The sequence below is a fragment of the Micromys minutus genome, assembly GCF_963924665.1.
Source record: "Micromys minutus genome assembly, chromosome: X".
NCBI lineage: Eukaryota > Metazoa > Chordata > Mammalia > Rodentia > Muridae > Micromys > Micromys minutus.
The window spans coordinates 7,267,671-7,280,846 of NC_137970.1; positions in this window are offsets into that span (position 1 = coordinate 7,267,671).

The window sequence follows — 13,176 nt, forward strand, 5'->3', positions numbered from 1 at the left end:
ACTCGAAGAAGGAAGGGTTTGCTTTGGCTTTTGTGTAGGGTTGTGAACAGATGGTAGCAGGAGCTTAAGACAGAAGGTTTCCTTGCATCCACTGTCAGGAAACAGAGAGGTAAATATTGCCTCTCATCTCACTCCCTTCCTTTTGTTCAGCGTAGTGCTTGATGCCATGGAATGATGGTACCCGCATTTAGGAGAGGTCTTCCCATGTCAATGAGCCCAACCCAGAAATATCCTCACAGATATGCCCAGAAGTTTGACTCCTAAGGTACTGGAATTCTAGACCCTGCTGTGTGAACAGTAGTAACCAACACAGTAAGTCTTTCCTACTCTCAAAGGCCACAAACTGTGACTGTCTTCTGGGATTCAGTTCTTTTTCCTCCAAATGCAAAGGTCTTATAGCACTATATTAGTCTGCCTTGACTAAATTTTTGTTAATACCATGACAAAACTACCTAGAAAAATGATTTATGCAAGGAAAATATTTATTTGATTCATGATCTAGAGAGTTAAAGTAAATAATCATATGGTCCATTAATTAGGCCTACCATGAGGGTGATGGAGAACCATGGTAGGGGCACATGTGAGAACAAGTGGCTACTTCAGAAGCCAGTAAAGAGGGAGAGACAGGCTAGTGCATCCCAGTTTCCTTTGGGGCTATGACCTAAGTGACCCAAGGACCTGCCACTAGGGTATATGTTCTGTATTTCCTCTATTACCTCTCAATAGCACCACTGTGAAGAAAGACATATGCATGGCCAATGACATTCAATCATCCACACAATGGCAGATATCATCACTCTTCTTTGTTTTCCTGTTTCAAGGACATATGGCATAGTGAACTGCACTCTTCTCCTGCCCTCATCTAAGGTCAAATCAAGGGGACACATGCTTTTCTCTGAAGGGGGAAAATAGGAACATGAACAGAGAAAAAGACATGGTAAGAGGGAGGACAAAAGTCAGTGCCTGGTATTATTCTGTCACCTTAAGTTGGAACGAAAAAAGTCTTCCAAGGAAATATATGCCCATTCAGGGGTCTTGTACTAAGCATATTCCATTTATTTTAGGTATGAAAATTAGTCTGTCATTGTCATTTCCTCTGAGCAATATGTATCCCAACCCTAATCCTAAGTTTTTACTCAGAGATGTTCTTATCCTATATTGGCAATTTTGCTTAAAGTGAACACTGGCTCGACCATGTTAGATGGTATGATTCACCTGGTTTTGCTGTCATATGTATAGTTTAAAGAGAAAGTGAAGCCACACATATATTGGCTGACCCCTGATTTTCTGAGGCCATTATAGAAAGACACAATTCTTATCTGTCCTAAAGAATGATAAGGAAAAGAACTTTCTAAACCAATTTCCCCAGATTTACTCCTGTCCCATACCAAGTAGTACTCAAGAAGTTTTTGTGCAGTCCAGACTAAAAGATTCAATTTTCCCTGAAGATAATCTATACTATCTTGTAGTTCATAATATGATTTTAAAAGAATTATTTAGTTTTTAATTTTATGGTCATCTGTGTGTCTGCATGAGTTTTTATATATGATGTGTATGTCTAGTGCCCATGCAGACCATAATAAAATGGAACTAGAGTTATAGAAAGTTTTGAACCATGTGTGAGTTCTGGGACTAGTTCTCTACAAGAACAGTAAGTGCTTACAACCACTGAGCCATCTCTTCAGGCCCTACTCTTTTGTGGCAGATTCTGGAATAATATAGAACTCAGTATTTTTCAGATTGTCCCTATACTGACTGCAGTGAAAATCTTTTGAGGGTAGACCTGGATCTTGAACAGCAAGATATTTTTTCTATGCTTTGCAGGTCACTTGGCACAAAGTGTATGCAAACAGACTTGACTTAAGACACAGAGAAAATCAGAAATGAACAAGTTCCAAGTTCTAGTGAAACAGCAGAATTGTTCAACTATCAAAATAGACTATGTGGGTCACAGAGAGTGTTAGGGTAGTGAAAATAGTTTAAATAATGCTCCAATTGTGCCTATACACATTTCAAATCATACACGGTGGCAAGACCTTTACAGACTCTCAATAATTATGGTACGTTGTCAGTGTATATTTCTTGGTATTAAAAATGTACCACTGAGGTGCTGAATGTTGGTGATAGAGGAGGTTTGCATGGGTCAAGACAAGAGGTATAAAATGCAACCTCTGTGATTTTTGCTATAACCTTATATCCAAAACATTTTTTCAAAAATCTAAACATATGGAGTGAAGGCAACAGTCAATCTCATCTCAGTGTCCGGAGAGGTGGTACTTATCACTAGCAGCCCTGCCCTCAGAAAGAATAGATGAAATTCAACACAGGACTGGTGTTCCTATTGCATAAAAACTGCAGCTACCCTGAGAAAATGAAGGAGAGTCTCCTAGTAGGATCCCAGCTCTAAATCTCTGTGTCCTGCACATCCTGACAATCATGGCTGATTTATTCCCCTTTGGTTTTTATGATCGGAGGCTTCCCACATTGCTAACACATTAGTCATCTTAGTTATATAGACAGCAGGGTCAACACAAGTGACCTACTGAATCTCAGATGGCTGTGTAGACTGGGCTGTATTTAAAGGGTTATCTTTCTCTCTTGAGTAAATATGTAACTTTAAAAATGTTCATGTCAAAAAAGAAAGGAAAAGGAAGAAAGAAAGAAAGAAAGAAAGAAAGAAAGAAAGAAAGAAAGAAAGAAAGAAAGAAAGAAAGAAAGAAAGAAATGTTCATGTCTACCTCACTTTCCTCTCTACCCCAGGAGTTGGGTAAATTATATTACCTACTAATTGAGCTACTCCTAAAGCTCAGTAATGAGTCAGAGGGATCTGGCTGTGTCTGCTCTTCTGGCTTACCCATCTCATAAACATTCAGAGTGACAAACTTTTTCTTTGGCTTGGGGTCATAAAGAGGGAATAAAAATCTCTTAATTTTTTTTTCCAACTTAAGACTTCAGTGAAATATTTTCCACCATTCTCAGCAAGACATAATACTTTGTGTCATGAATAAGTTAATGAGAAAAATATGGATGCCCACCATCTCTAGGGAGGAGGACGTCTTAGGCAGTTTGCCCCTTGGGGTACCACTTATTTTCTAAGACATTTGGACACGCTGAGAAATCTGTGGTTTGGGGCCTCTACCAAAGTACTGGTGAAGAATCTGACTTTCTCTTCAGCAATCTTTCCTAACATTTACCTTGAACTTGGATAGCCCTCTCCATGAAGCACGCTTTGTGCTGCCTGAGAAGCTGTCAAGTGGGTGAATGGCTCACAGCAAGCATCAGCAAGTGCCAACTACCAATTATTTCAACACAGCCCTTTTCACATTTTATTTCATCAATGGGTCAAAATGCGGCTTACCTAGAGACGGCTATCCAAATGCTCAGTGAGGCCTTCAGTTCGTTTTCTACCATCTGGCCACAACCTGCCTTGGCAACTCAATTTTCCACAAGCCCTTTCAAGCTCAAAGCAAACAGCACCACAGCTATTGCATGATCCCTCTTCCTGCCTAAAACACTGTTTTTTTAACCATTGTAAATTCTTCCCTTTTTTAGTAGGTTGGTAAACACCAGAGAATAGTAATTTGGAAAAATAATTTTTGACACAAATATTCTTAAAATTTTTACTCAACATTTTAAGTATGTGCATAGAGGGAAAAAGTTAGTTGTCCCATTAATAAACATAAGGAAACAGATTCAATTTCAAATTCTTGCCCAGGGTCTAAACAGAGGCTCTGTTATGGGGAGAAAGGGGGCAACAAAAGCTTTCTGTCTTTTAAGTAGCCTTTTTCTCTCTCTCTTTAGTTTTATTTTAAAATTTCCCAAGTCATATAACTTTTCGGAAGTGTATTATGAAGTTAAAATGCAGATTATTAAAACTATCTTTCTTGGTAAACATTTTTTCACCACCAAACATTATTTTGGTTCAGAAGTTCATTTAATTATAACTAATCTCCATTGGATAGTAAGGCTTGTGGTAATGCTTCTGTTTTTCTGTTGCAAAACAATCAAAATATGTGTATGTGTGTGTATGCGCTATATACATTTCGAAATCTTATCTTCCTGGGGTGCGCACACACACACACACACACACACACACACACAATGGGGGACGGAAGGAGAGAGACAAATACAGAGATAGATAGGGAGAAAGAGAGGGCATGAGCCTATTGTAAGCTAGCAATACATTCATTGCATTGAAAGCAGATCGAAGTTATCCTAAAAATAATTTTTGGCTAAGGATATAGTTCAGTGGTAGACTATATTCCCAGGTTGCAAGAAGCCAAAAATTTAGTTTATCGCATTGAAAAGAAAATTATTATGTTGTTATGGATGTGTATTATGTAGTGACACTTAGTATGATCACATTTGTAGTAAACATATGCTGGAGATTTTCTTGTAATTATTTCTTTATGAGATTCAGAATTTGCATCATAATAGGTATTATAAGTAATCTAAGATGCTTTAAAATTCAGAAAAGATATGTATATGCAAATATTATGTCATTATTACACCTACCCATAATGGTCTCACTTGTGAACAGATTTTTGTATTTAAGTGGGTGATCCTGGATTCAATTCCAGTGTCTAGTGATGGATGATTATATTGCATAATATCCTTGTGGTGATGCACACATATTATTATGTCCCTTACTACTTAAGTGAAAACAGAATCCATTTAGATTTCACCAATTCAGTCAAAAATTCATGGGGAAAGTTGAATTAAGCGACACTACGAACCTAATTCTTTTTGGCTCCTCATGAGGCTTTTTATTTATTCTTTAAATTTTCTTTGATTCTGGAGGCATTATAACTACATGTCTCTTTTTCCTCCCCCCAAACTATCCCATATACCATCTCCACTCCCCCTCCGAATCATAGCCACTTTTTGTCACTAATTGACTTGTCATATGTATCTCTACACATGTATATGTTTGTACATATATGAGTCACTTGAAACTGAGAATCTTTTCTTTACTGTGATTTGGCTTTGATAGATATACTTTATTCCAGATCATCATATCACCTTAACATGCTCACCTCTATTCTCTCAACTGTATTCAGCTTTATATATAAAATTCCAGCATGTTCCACAGTTAGAACTTTCCTGTTCTATGTGTGGGTCTTAGTATCAACTGGGAGCTTGCCTCTCAGACCCCATCCCAGAATTCCAGACTTGTAGGTGAATTATGGGTTTATTGAATCCCAAGAGTGGATTGCATTATAAGCCTGATCTTCCTGCTTGCTTTCCAAGTATGGGATCAAGGGTCCTAGAGGATAGATAATGGCTTTTCTGCTTCCTTTGTCCCATTCATAGTACTTAGGTAGGCACAAAAACTATTAGGAATAATTTTGTTGCAAGACTTGTCAACTTTTGCATTGAATTAATTTCAGCCTTTGTAGAAGAGAAAGAAAAAATATCTCTTTTATACTTCTTTCATAGTCTGACCTTTGTAAATTCAAGTGCCTTTTTTCTCTCTCTCAGGAACTATTTTTCTTTCAAGACCTCTGATTTCTGTATTTTTGCAATTGAGCTCCAAATGCGCTCTTTCTAATTCAGTTTAAGTGCAATTCATGAAGACAAATTTGACAATACTACTTTCCCTTAGGGCAAAAATACTCCCATTAGAAATATAGAAATTATTCTATTGAATAAAATGCTTCTTAATTTACTATAAAAAGTGTATGGAGAAAAAAGCAAATAATTGGAGACAGAACATAGAAGTTTCCACTACTATGAAATCTAATCAAGAAAGAGACTAAACAGAATAATTCAGTTATTTTTTGAATAATAAAGGCAATGGCATTTAACGGCTTGCACTTTCCCCTATGGATCTGTTTGTAATGTGTATCAATCATGCAAGGAACCTAACTTATTATACCCCTTCAGAAATTTTGGCTTCCTAGGCCTAGGGGATGGTTCAATCAGTAAAGTGCTTGCCTATATAGGAGTCAAGCATGGGGTGTGTACTCATAATGTCAGTGCTGGGAAGGCAGAGACAGCTGGATCCCTGGAGCTCTTAGGATAACTAGTTTAGACCAATGTATAAGCTCGAGGTAAATAAAAACCCCATGTGAAAATGTGGTAGATTATTTCTCTGAATTTGGCCTCTGGACTCTGTGTGTGGACACATAACAATATCTGTGCTTTATGAACAAACTTTCAGTTCTAGTAATATGAGGGTCTTACCACTTCTTTGGAGAGTGACATCAAGGATCAGAACAAAGAGCAGAAAATTGCACTAATTTCTTCTTGGATTTTATGTAGGAGGTTAGAGCTTGTTACTGGAAGTTCATTCTAGGGGAACACAAAGTTGATAATTTTGGTCATCACAAATGCTCTTTAGATATATCCCCTAACCCATATCTTACTTCTAGCTCTGTGAGGGGTGAAACTTTCCTTATGTAATGATAATAATGACTTCTAAAGACCCAGAAATGGTTGAATAGCTGTGGTTAAGTCACCCAGGTTGGTGAAAAGCTACGACTTATTTGAGAAGCAAATATTTTCCTTATTTTTAATTAGAGAAACATGATGAAGGTCTACCCCATCAATGATACTAAACATATGTAAGGGGGTAAACTGGGGCTTTAGAATAGAAATGAAGAAGGCAGCCAGTGAAGAGACCAGTGAGTAATTTATGGAAGGAGGCACTACCTGGAGTGCAGGTTCCTAATGGTACAAATGGCCACATCACCCCAAACTTTGACGGCTCAAACCAAGGATACTGGAAATTCCTCCTTCATTAGGCCTTTATAACTAAGTATCTCTTTTTTTTTGGGCTTTGCCTCTGTTGGATATTTATTATTCCAGATCTCTGCCATGCTTCCTCATTATGGTGGATTGAAACCTCTGAAACTGTGAGGAAAAAAAATGCATCCTTGCAACATAAAGTCTCATACAGGCACAGCAAATACAGATATATCTAAGTATGGTCATCTCAAGATGACTGGAAGCTAGCACAAGAAGAGAGGTAAAGATACAGCTCCCAAGGACATACACAGTGACCTATTACTTCTAACTAAGTCCTGCCACCAGACTTTCTAGAAACTTCCTAAACAGTACCAATGGCTAGGGACCAAGCCTTCTGTATTGAGAGTTGGGGGCATTTTATATTCAATTTATAATAATGGCCATTTATATTTTAAAATTTGCTCTGGCATATTTTTGTGCAAGGAGATACATATTGATTCCAGGAGATTTTTTTTCTCCACTTTCCACTTCAACCCTGTTCTTTGACTGTGACCAGAACATTTTAGCATGTCCTGGGTGGGATTTTCTGTGGTAAGAGGAACACAGATTAATTATATCTGTCCTTTGAGAATAGTGTTCCTGCATATGCCATACCAGTAATTGACCATTTGGTACCCGTGTGAGAGATTCCTCCACAGAATCAGACTCTCACTAGCCATTTGAATAAAGCCATTTGGATACAAAGTCCATTTGGGTCCTGAAACCCAGAGCAAAGCATTTGCCTCGTCCAAAATGACATGTAGAATAAAAAAAAAAGTACATGGAAATATTCTCAGAGGGTTTCTAATTCACCCAATATGCTCTCTAAAACAAATTCTCCAAAGTAGCTAAATTGTAGGGCCTTTGTCATGGTGTCCTTTTTTGAAATGGCACCCTGCCTTTTATTCACAAGAATTCCCAGAACATGTAGATGAGCGTGGGTTTTCTCAAAGTGCTTATGGGGCAGGGCTCTTGGCCATACTAACAGAAAAATGCAGCTAGAACCACAGACTGCTGAATCTAGCTGTTTTGATGAGGGATAATTTATTATTCAAATAATCAGTAGTTAAAGAGAAACCTTTCCACCTTCCCACCTCTTCCTCCCCGGCCATAAGCAGCTACAGGCAAATCCTGAATCCTACAATTGTAAGGCAGAGAGGCAGAGGGGCAGACTTCATGAGCAGCACAGTTAAGCCAGGCAGCAGAGAAGAAAGTAAAAAAAAAAAATCTCCTTGGGTCACAATATCTCATAAATCAAGTTGATTTTTTCTATAGTCAAATGGTCATGCCAGGTTCTGGTTTTCACATAGATTTATGAATGTGTTCTACACATGAGATACATACCAAGATGAAGTAATTGGCACAGGACACAAAAAGACACAGAGCAATTAAGAAGCTAAAGTCTAAGGAACCTGTTGACCCCAGTCAGGCTCTCTTCCTTGACAAGTTAGTTATTTTGATTCCCATTTGGGGACAGCTCAGGTCACTAATAGCTTTCCATAGTCCTAAAGAAATTGAGAGGGAGGAGGGAAGGAAGGAAGATATACAGAGAGAGAGAGAGAGAGAGAGAGAGAGAGAGAGAGAGAGAGAGAGAGAGAGAGAGAGAGAGAGAGAGAGAGAGTCCAAGTTGTTAGAATTATCTTCCATGGGATTTTCTTCTTGGAAAGTGACTTTATCTGGCTCAATAAAAGTTATCTTGGCCTTCGTTTGGTAGCCATGGCCAATAAGAACACAGTTGAGTAGAAGAGACCATAAGAACACTGAGAGCTGTGGCCTGTGGGAATAAACTGAGCAGCACTCGTGTGCAAATCCCAAGGGCTTGCCTGTCTTCTGTTTCTGGAGGATAGTTCAGTTCTTGCTTGCCACAATACTGTAGAGGCACTAGAGAAAGTACTTACAGCTTACTCACAAGCAGGTCACTTTTAAGTCTATATACTCATGCCTCAAGGAATTTTTTAAAATCAAGCCATAGATATGGAAAATGCTTTAGTGGGAAGGGGTGCCGTAGAGATATCATAAATTCAGTTCCAGAGCACCACAACGAAGCAAATTTTGGAATAGTCAGAATTTACCATGATAGGAGACTTTAATAGTATAAGTACGTCTTTAATAGTATAAGTGTTTTTTTTTAAGGGAGTGGATAATAAGAAGAGGGATATATAAGTATAGGGCTGGGAGCAGAGGAGGGACGAGGGTGGAATGCAGTCTGTATGTAAAGTGAATAAATACGCTTTAAAAAGACCAATGCACACCATTTGGTGAAAAAAAGCACCAGTGGGTCTTATGGCACATTCCATTAATTTCAGTTACTTGAGAGGCTGAGACAAGAGGATGGCAAGTTTGAGGTCTGCATGGAAAAATTAGCAAAACTCTGTCTCAAACTAAAATGAATGTTGACTGAATCATTGCAAATTCATTTGATATTAAAAGAGCAAATTTGTCTTTAAAAACATTTAAAAGAAGGTAAGGGTATAGCTAAGATATAGACTGCTTTGCTGAGCAAGTCAGGAGTTCTGGTTTCAGTAGCCACACATCCAGGATTATTGCTAACAATCATGTGAGCTATTTGAGAGAGGTCTTCAATAAACTTACTCTAGCCAATTTGTAAAAAGAAAAAAAATAGTATCTTCCAAATGCTATGACTCAGAGTGCAATAAAGAGGTCTTCTCTTTCTTTTTGAACATTGCCTACATCAAATAAAATCACCAAAACAAGGAGGGGTGCATTTTTTCTCAATTATCTTTAATCTTTTTTTTTTTTTTTTTTTTTTAATAATTCACTTGTTATCTTCCTCTACATTTTCTCTCTGACAGTAACTTATCTCATTCCTCCTTCCCAGGCTCCAAGAGGATGTTTCCACACTCCACTACACCAGACTTCCCACTCCCTGGGCCTACATCTTCTCTCACTGAAGCCAGACCTGAGAGTCCTCTGCTGTATATGTGCTAGGGACCTTGTATTAGCTAGTTTATGATCCCTGGCTTGTGGCTTATTATTTCAGAGTCCAGGTTAGTTGATACTGCTGGTCTTCCTATGGAGTCACCCAAGGAGGGGTGCTTTTTAATACAAAAATAACAAAGAAAATTGAAATGCATTTCATTCACTCATTCATTCATTCATTCATTCATTCACGTGTTCGAGATCAAGCCCAGGGGTCTTACATATGCTGCCTAAGTGTTCTACTATGAGATACATCCCTAGTCATAATCAAGATGAATTTAGAGACATCAGGATTTGTCAGGCTTTTCTAAGTCTGTATGCACCATCATGTACCTTTGGATTATTACTATTGTATTAAGACAGGGTTTCATACATGAGGTCAGTCTGGCCTGAAACTCACTGTGTAGCTCAAGATGAGCCCTTCCACCTCCCAAGTGTTGAGATTACAGGTTCGTGCCACCCCATCTGGTCCCATCATACAGCTTTCCCAGAATGACTTTTCCTTTGTTCTTTCAACTTCAGTTCAATTAAGAAATAAATATAAAAAAATGTTTACCCAGAGCTGGGAAGCAATTAATAATGCATTCTGGGATTGTGACAAATTGTATACTTGCTACATAATCCTGTATATGTTATTAAAGGCTTTTACAGAGGGAGACATACTAGTTTCACAATTTACAGCTTCAAATTTACTATTTTATGGTCAGTTAGGTAACAGCCCATGCACATTTTTCACAACAAATAAGATTTAAAGACCTTTGGTTAGGATTCTAAGATGTGATTTGTTGTAGAATGTGACCTTAAAACTGAGGAAGAGGGGGGCAGGAGCAGGGTGCTTAAACCTTGAGGCAAACTAGACTACTCTCTCCCTTCATTGTAATCACAGAACTTCTACTAACATAAAAGGAGGTTAAAATAAGCCACAGGCAACCTTGAAGTAGATTAAAACCACACAAGCAAAGACCCAAAGCTTAAAGAGATGTGCCTACAGCACTGGGATAGTGCCACCACTGTAACCTTGGGGGATGAGTCACTGGGGATTTACTGCAATGTCTGTGTCTCCAGTTACTTACAGCCTCCGCTGACAGAGCCACCTCTCATCCTCCTTCACGGTCACCCTAGACTGTAAGGCCTTTCTCCACTACTGTCCCTAATGCTGGAACACAGCTCTGTCTGGGCTTCTCTTATGTTCTGAGAAACCTGCTCCAAAATCTTAAAAATCAAAAGCTCTCTTGTTGAAGTCTACATTTTATGGCATTTATAGGTTAGTTTTTGTAGTTTCAGTGCTGGCTGGAACTCGGGACCCTTACATGTGCTAGACAAGTGAGGCCCACTAGGACATACCTGTAGCCCATTTCTGGGTGGTATATGTATCAGAAGTAGAATCATTGTAGCCCTTATGAAAATTAATCCTTTGAAACATCCTCTTGTTTGCATGCATAGAGAAGAAAAACTCTAAGTGAATTCATCTGTATTTCTTCCCTCTCTAATGTGAGTTTGGCTACTACAAGGTCTATCAGATCTGTAATATTTTCTTGGTATAAATATTCAATTTATTTTTTATTTTATATTAGATAATTTATGTATTTACATTTCAAATGTTATCCCCTTTCCTGGGTTTCCCCTTCTTCTACCCCCTTCCCCTGCTTCTATGGGAATGCCCTCCTTCCTACCCATCCACTCCTGCCTCACCATCCTGGCATCCCCCCTACACTGGGGAATCAAGCTTTTACAAGACCAAAGGCTTCCTTTTCTATTGATGCCAGACAAGACCATCCTCTGCTACATATATGGCTGGAGCCATGGGTCCCTCCACGTTTATGCTTTGGTTGATGGTTTAGTCCCTGGAGCTCTGGGGGGTCTGATTGGTTGATATTGTTGTTTTTCCTATGGAGTTGTAAGCCCTTTTAGTTCCTTCAGACCTTTCTCTAACTCCTCCATTGGATTCTTCATGCTCAGTCCAATGGTTAGCTACAAGCATCCTCACCTGAATCAGTAAGGCTCTGACAGAGCATCTCAGGACATATCCATACCAGACTCCTGCCAGCAAACATTTCTTGGCATTAGCTGGGTTTGATGGCTGCATATGGGATAGATCCCCAGGTGGGACAGTCTTTGGTCTTTTTGTTCAGTCTTTGCTCCACTCTTTGCCCCTATATTTCCTTTAGACAGGAACAATTCTGTCTTAAAATCTTGAGAAGGGTGGGTGGTCCTATCTCCCAACCAGAGCCCTTGCCTAACATCTGGATATGGTCTCTACAGGTTCTCCCACCCACTGGTTGGGCATTTCAGCTAATCTCATCCCTGTTGGGTCCTGAGAACTTCTTGCTTTCCTGATATCTGGGACTTGTTGGTGGCTATCTCCAGTTCCCCATCCCCCGTTATAACACACCTCTGTTAATATTTCTGACCCTCTGTATATTATCCCTGTCTCCTCTCATACCTGATCCTGTCAACCTTTTCTCCTTCTGCCTCCTCTTTTCCTCCCAAGTCACCCCCACCGCAACCCTCTACCTCCTGTGTGTATTTGTTCCCTCTTCTAAGAAGGACTGTAGCATTCACATTTTGGTCTTCCTTTTCATGGTCTATGAATTGTATCTTGGGTATTTCAAGCTTTGGGGCTAATATCCTGTTTACGGACTCAGTCTGTTAGCTTATGTCTTTTTATTGGAGAATTGAGTTCATTGATGTTAAGAAATATTAAGGAATAGTGATTGTTGCTTCCTGTTATTTTTGTTGATAGAGGTAAAATTATGTTTGTGTTGGTATCATTTTTGGGGGTTATTGAAAGAAGATTACTTTCTTGCTTTTTCCAGGGTGTAATTTCCCTCTTTGTGTTGGAGCTTTCCATCTATTATCATTTCTAGGGCTGAATTTGTGCAAAGATACTGTGTAAATTTGTTTCTTTCATGGAATATCTGGTTCTGTATTTTTTATTGAGCCCACATGACCCCAACTGGGTTGAGCATTCTTCAGAGACATACAGTAGGAGGAACAAAGGGCATGCATCATTGAGAAGATTGATTAACAGCTCTGCTTGTGCCCTGTTTTGTGAGAAAGGAGTGCATTTTCTTCCTTGCATCACTGTAAATTCCCATCACATCACAGGAAAATAAGCAAATGTTAATGTAGTTGGGCATGGAGTTTTTTCTCCCTGTTGAATAATCTAGAAAATGCAAACTATGGAATATAAGGTTGTTGCAGGCAAGTCAAAGGAATTCTACAGACTCCCTTAGGGAACTGAGCATACCCCCCTCAAATGACAGGATGAAGACTGTTTTATTAGATCCAGGGTCTGTGCTCATGGGCCCTGGAGCTGTTTGGCTGCCTGACTGATCCATATCACCATGTTTACTTCTCCCAGACTGGAATGTGTCTATAAGCCAAGATGCACCCACAGCTTTTCATTGTCTGGAAAGTCTTCTGTGAAGTCTCACACGCTCATTTTAACTGAGGAAACATGGTTTGCTGAACTGAAGTTGCTTTTCTTATATTATTAGCCTTCAG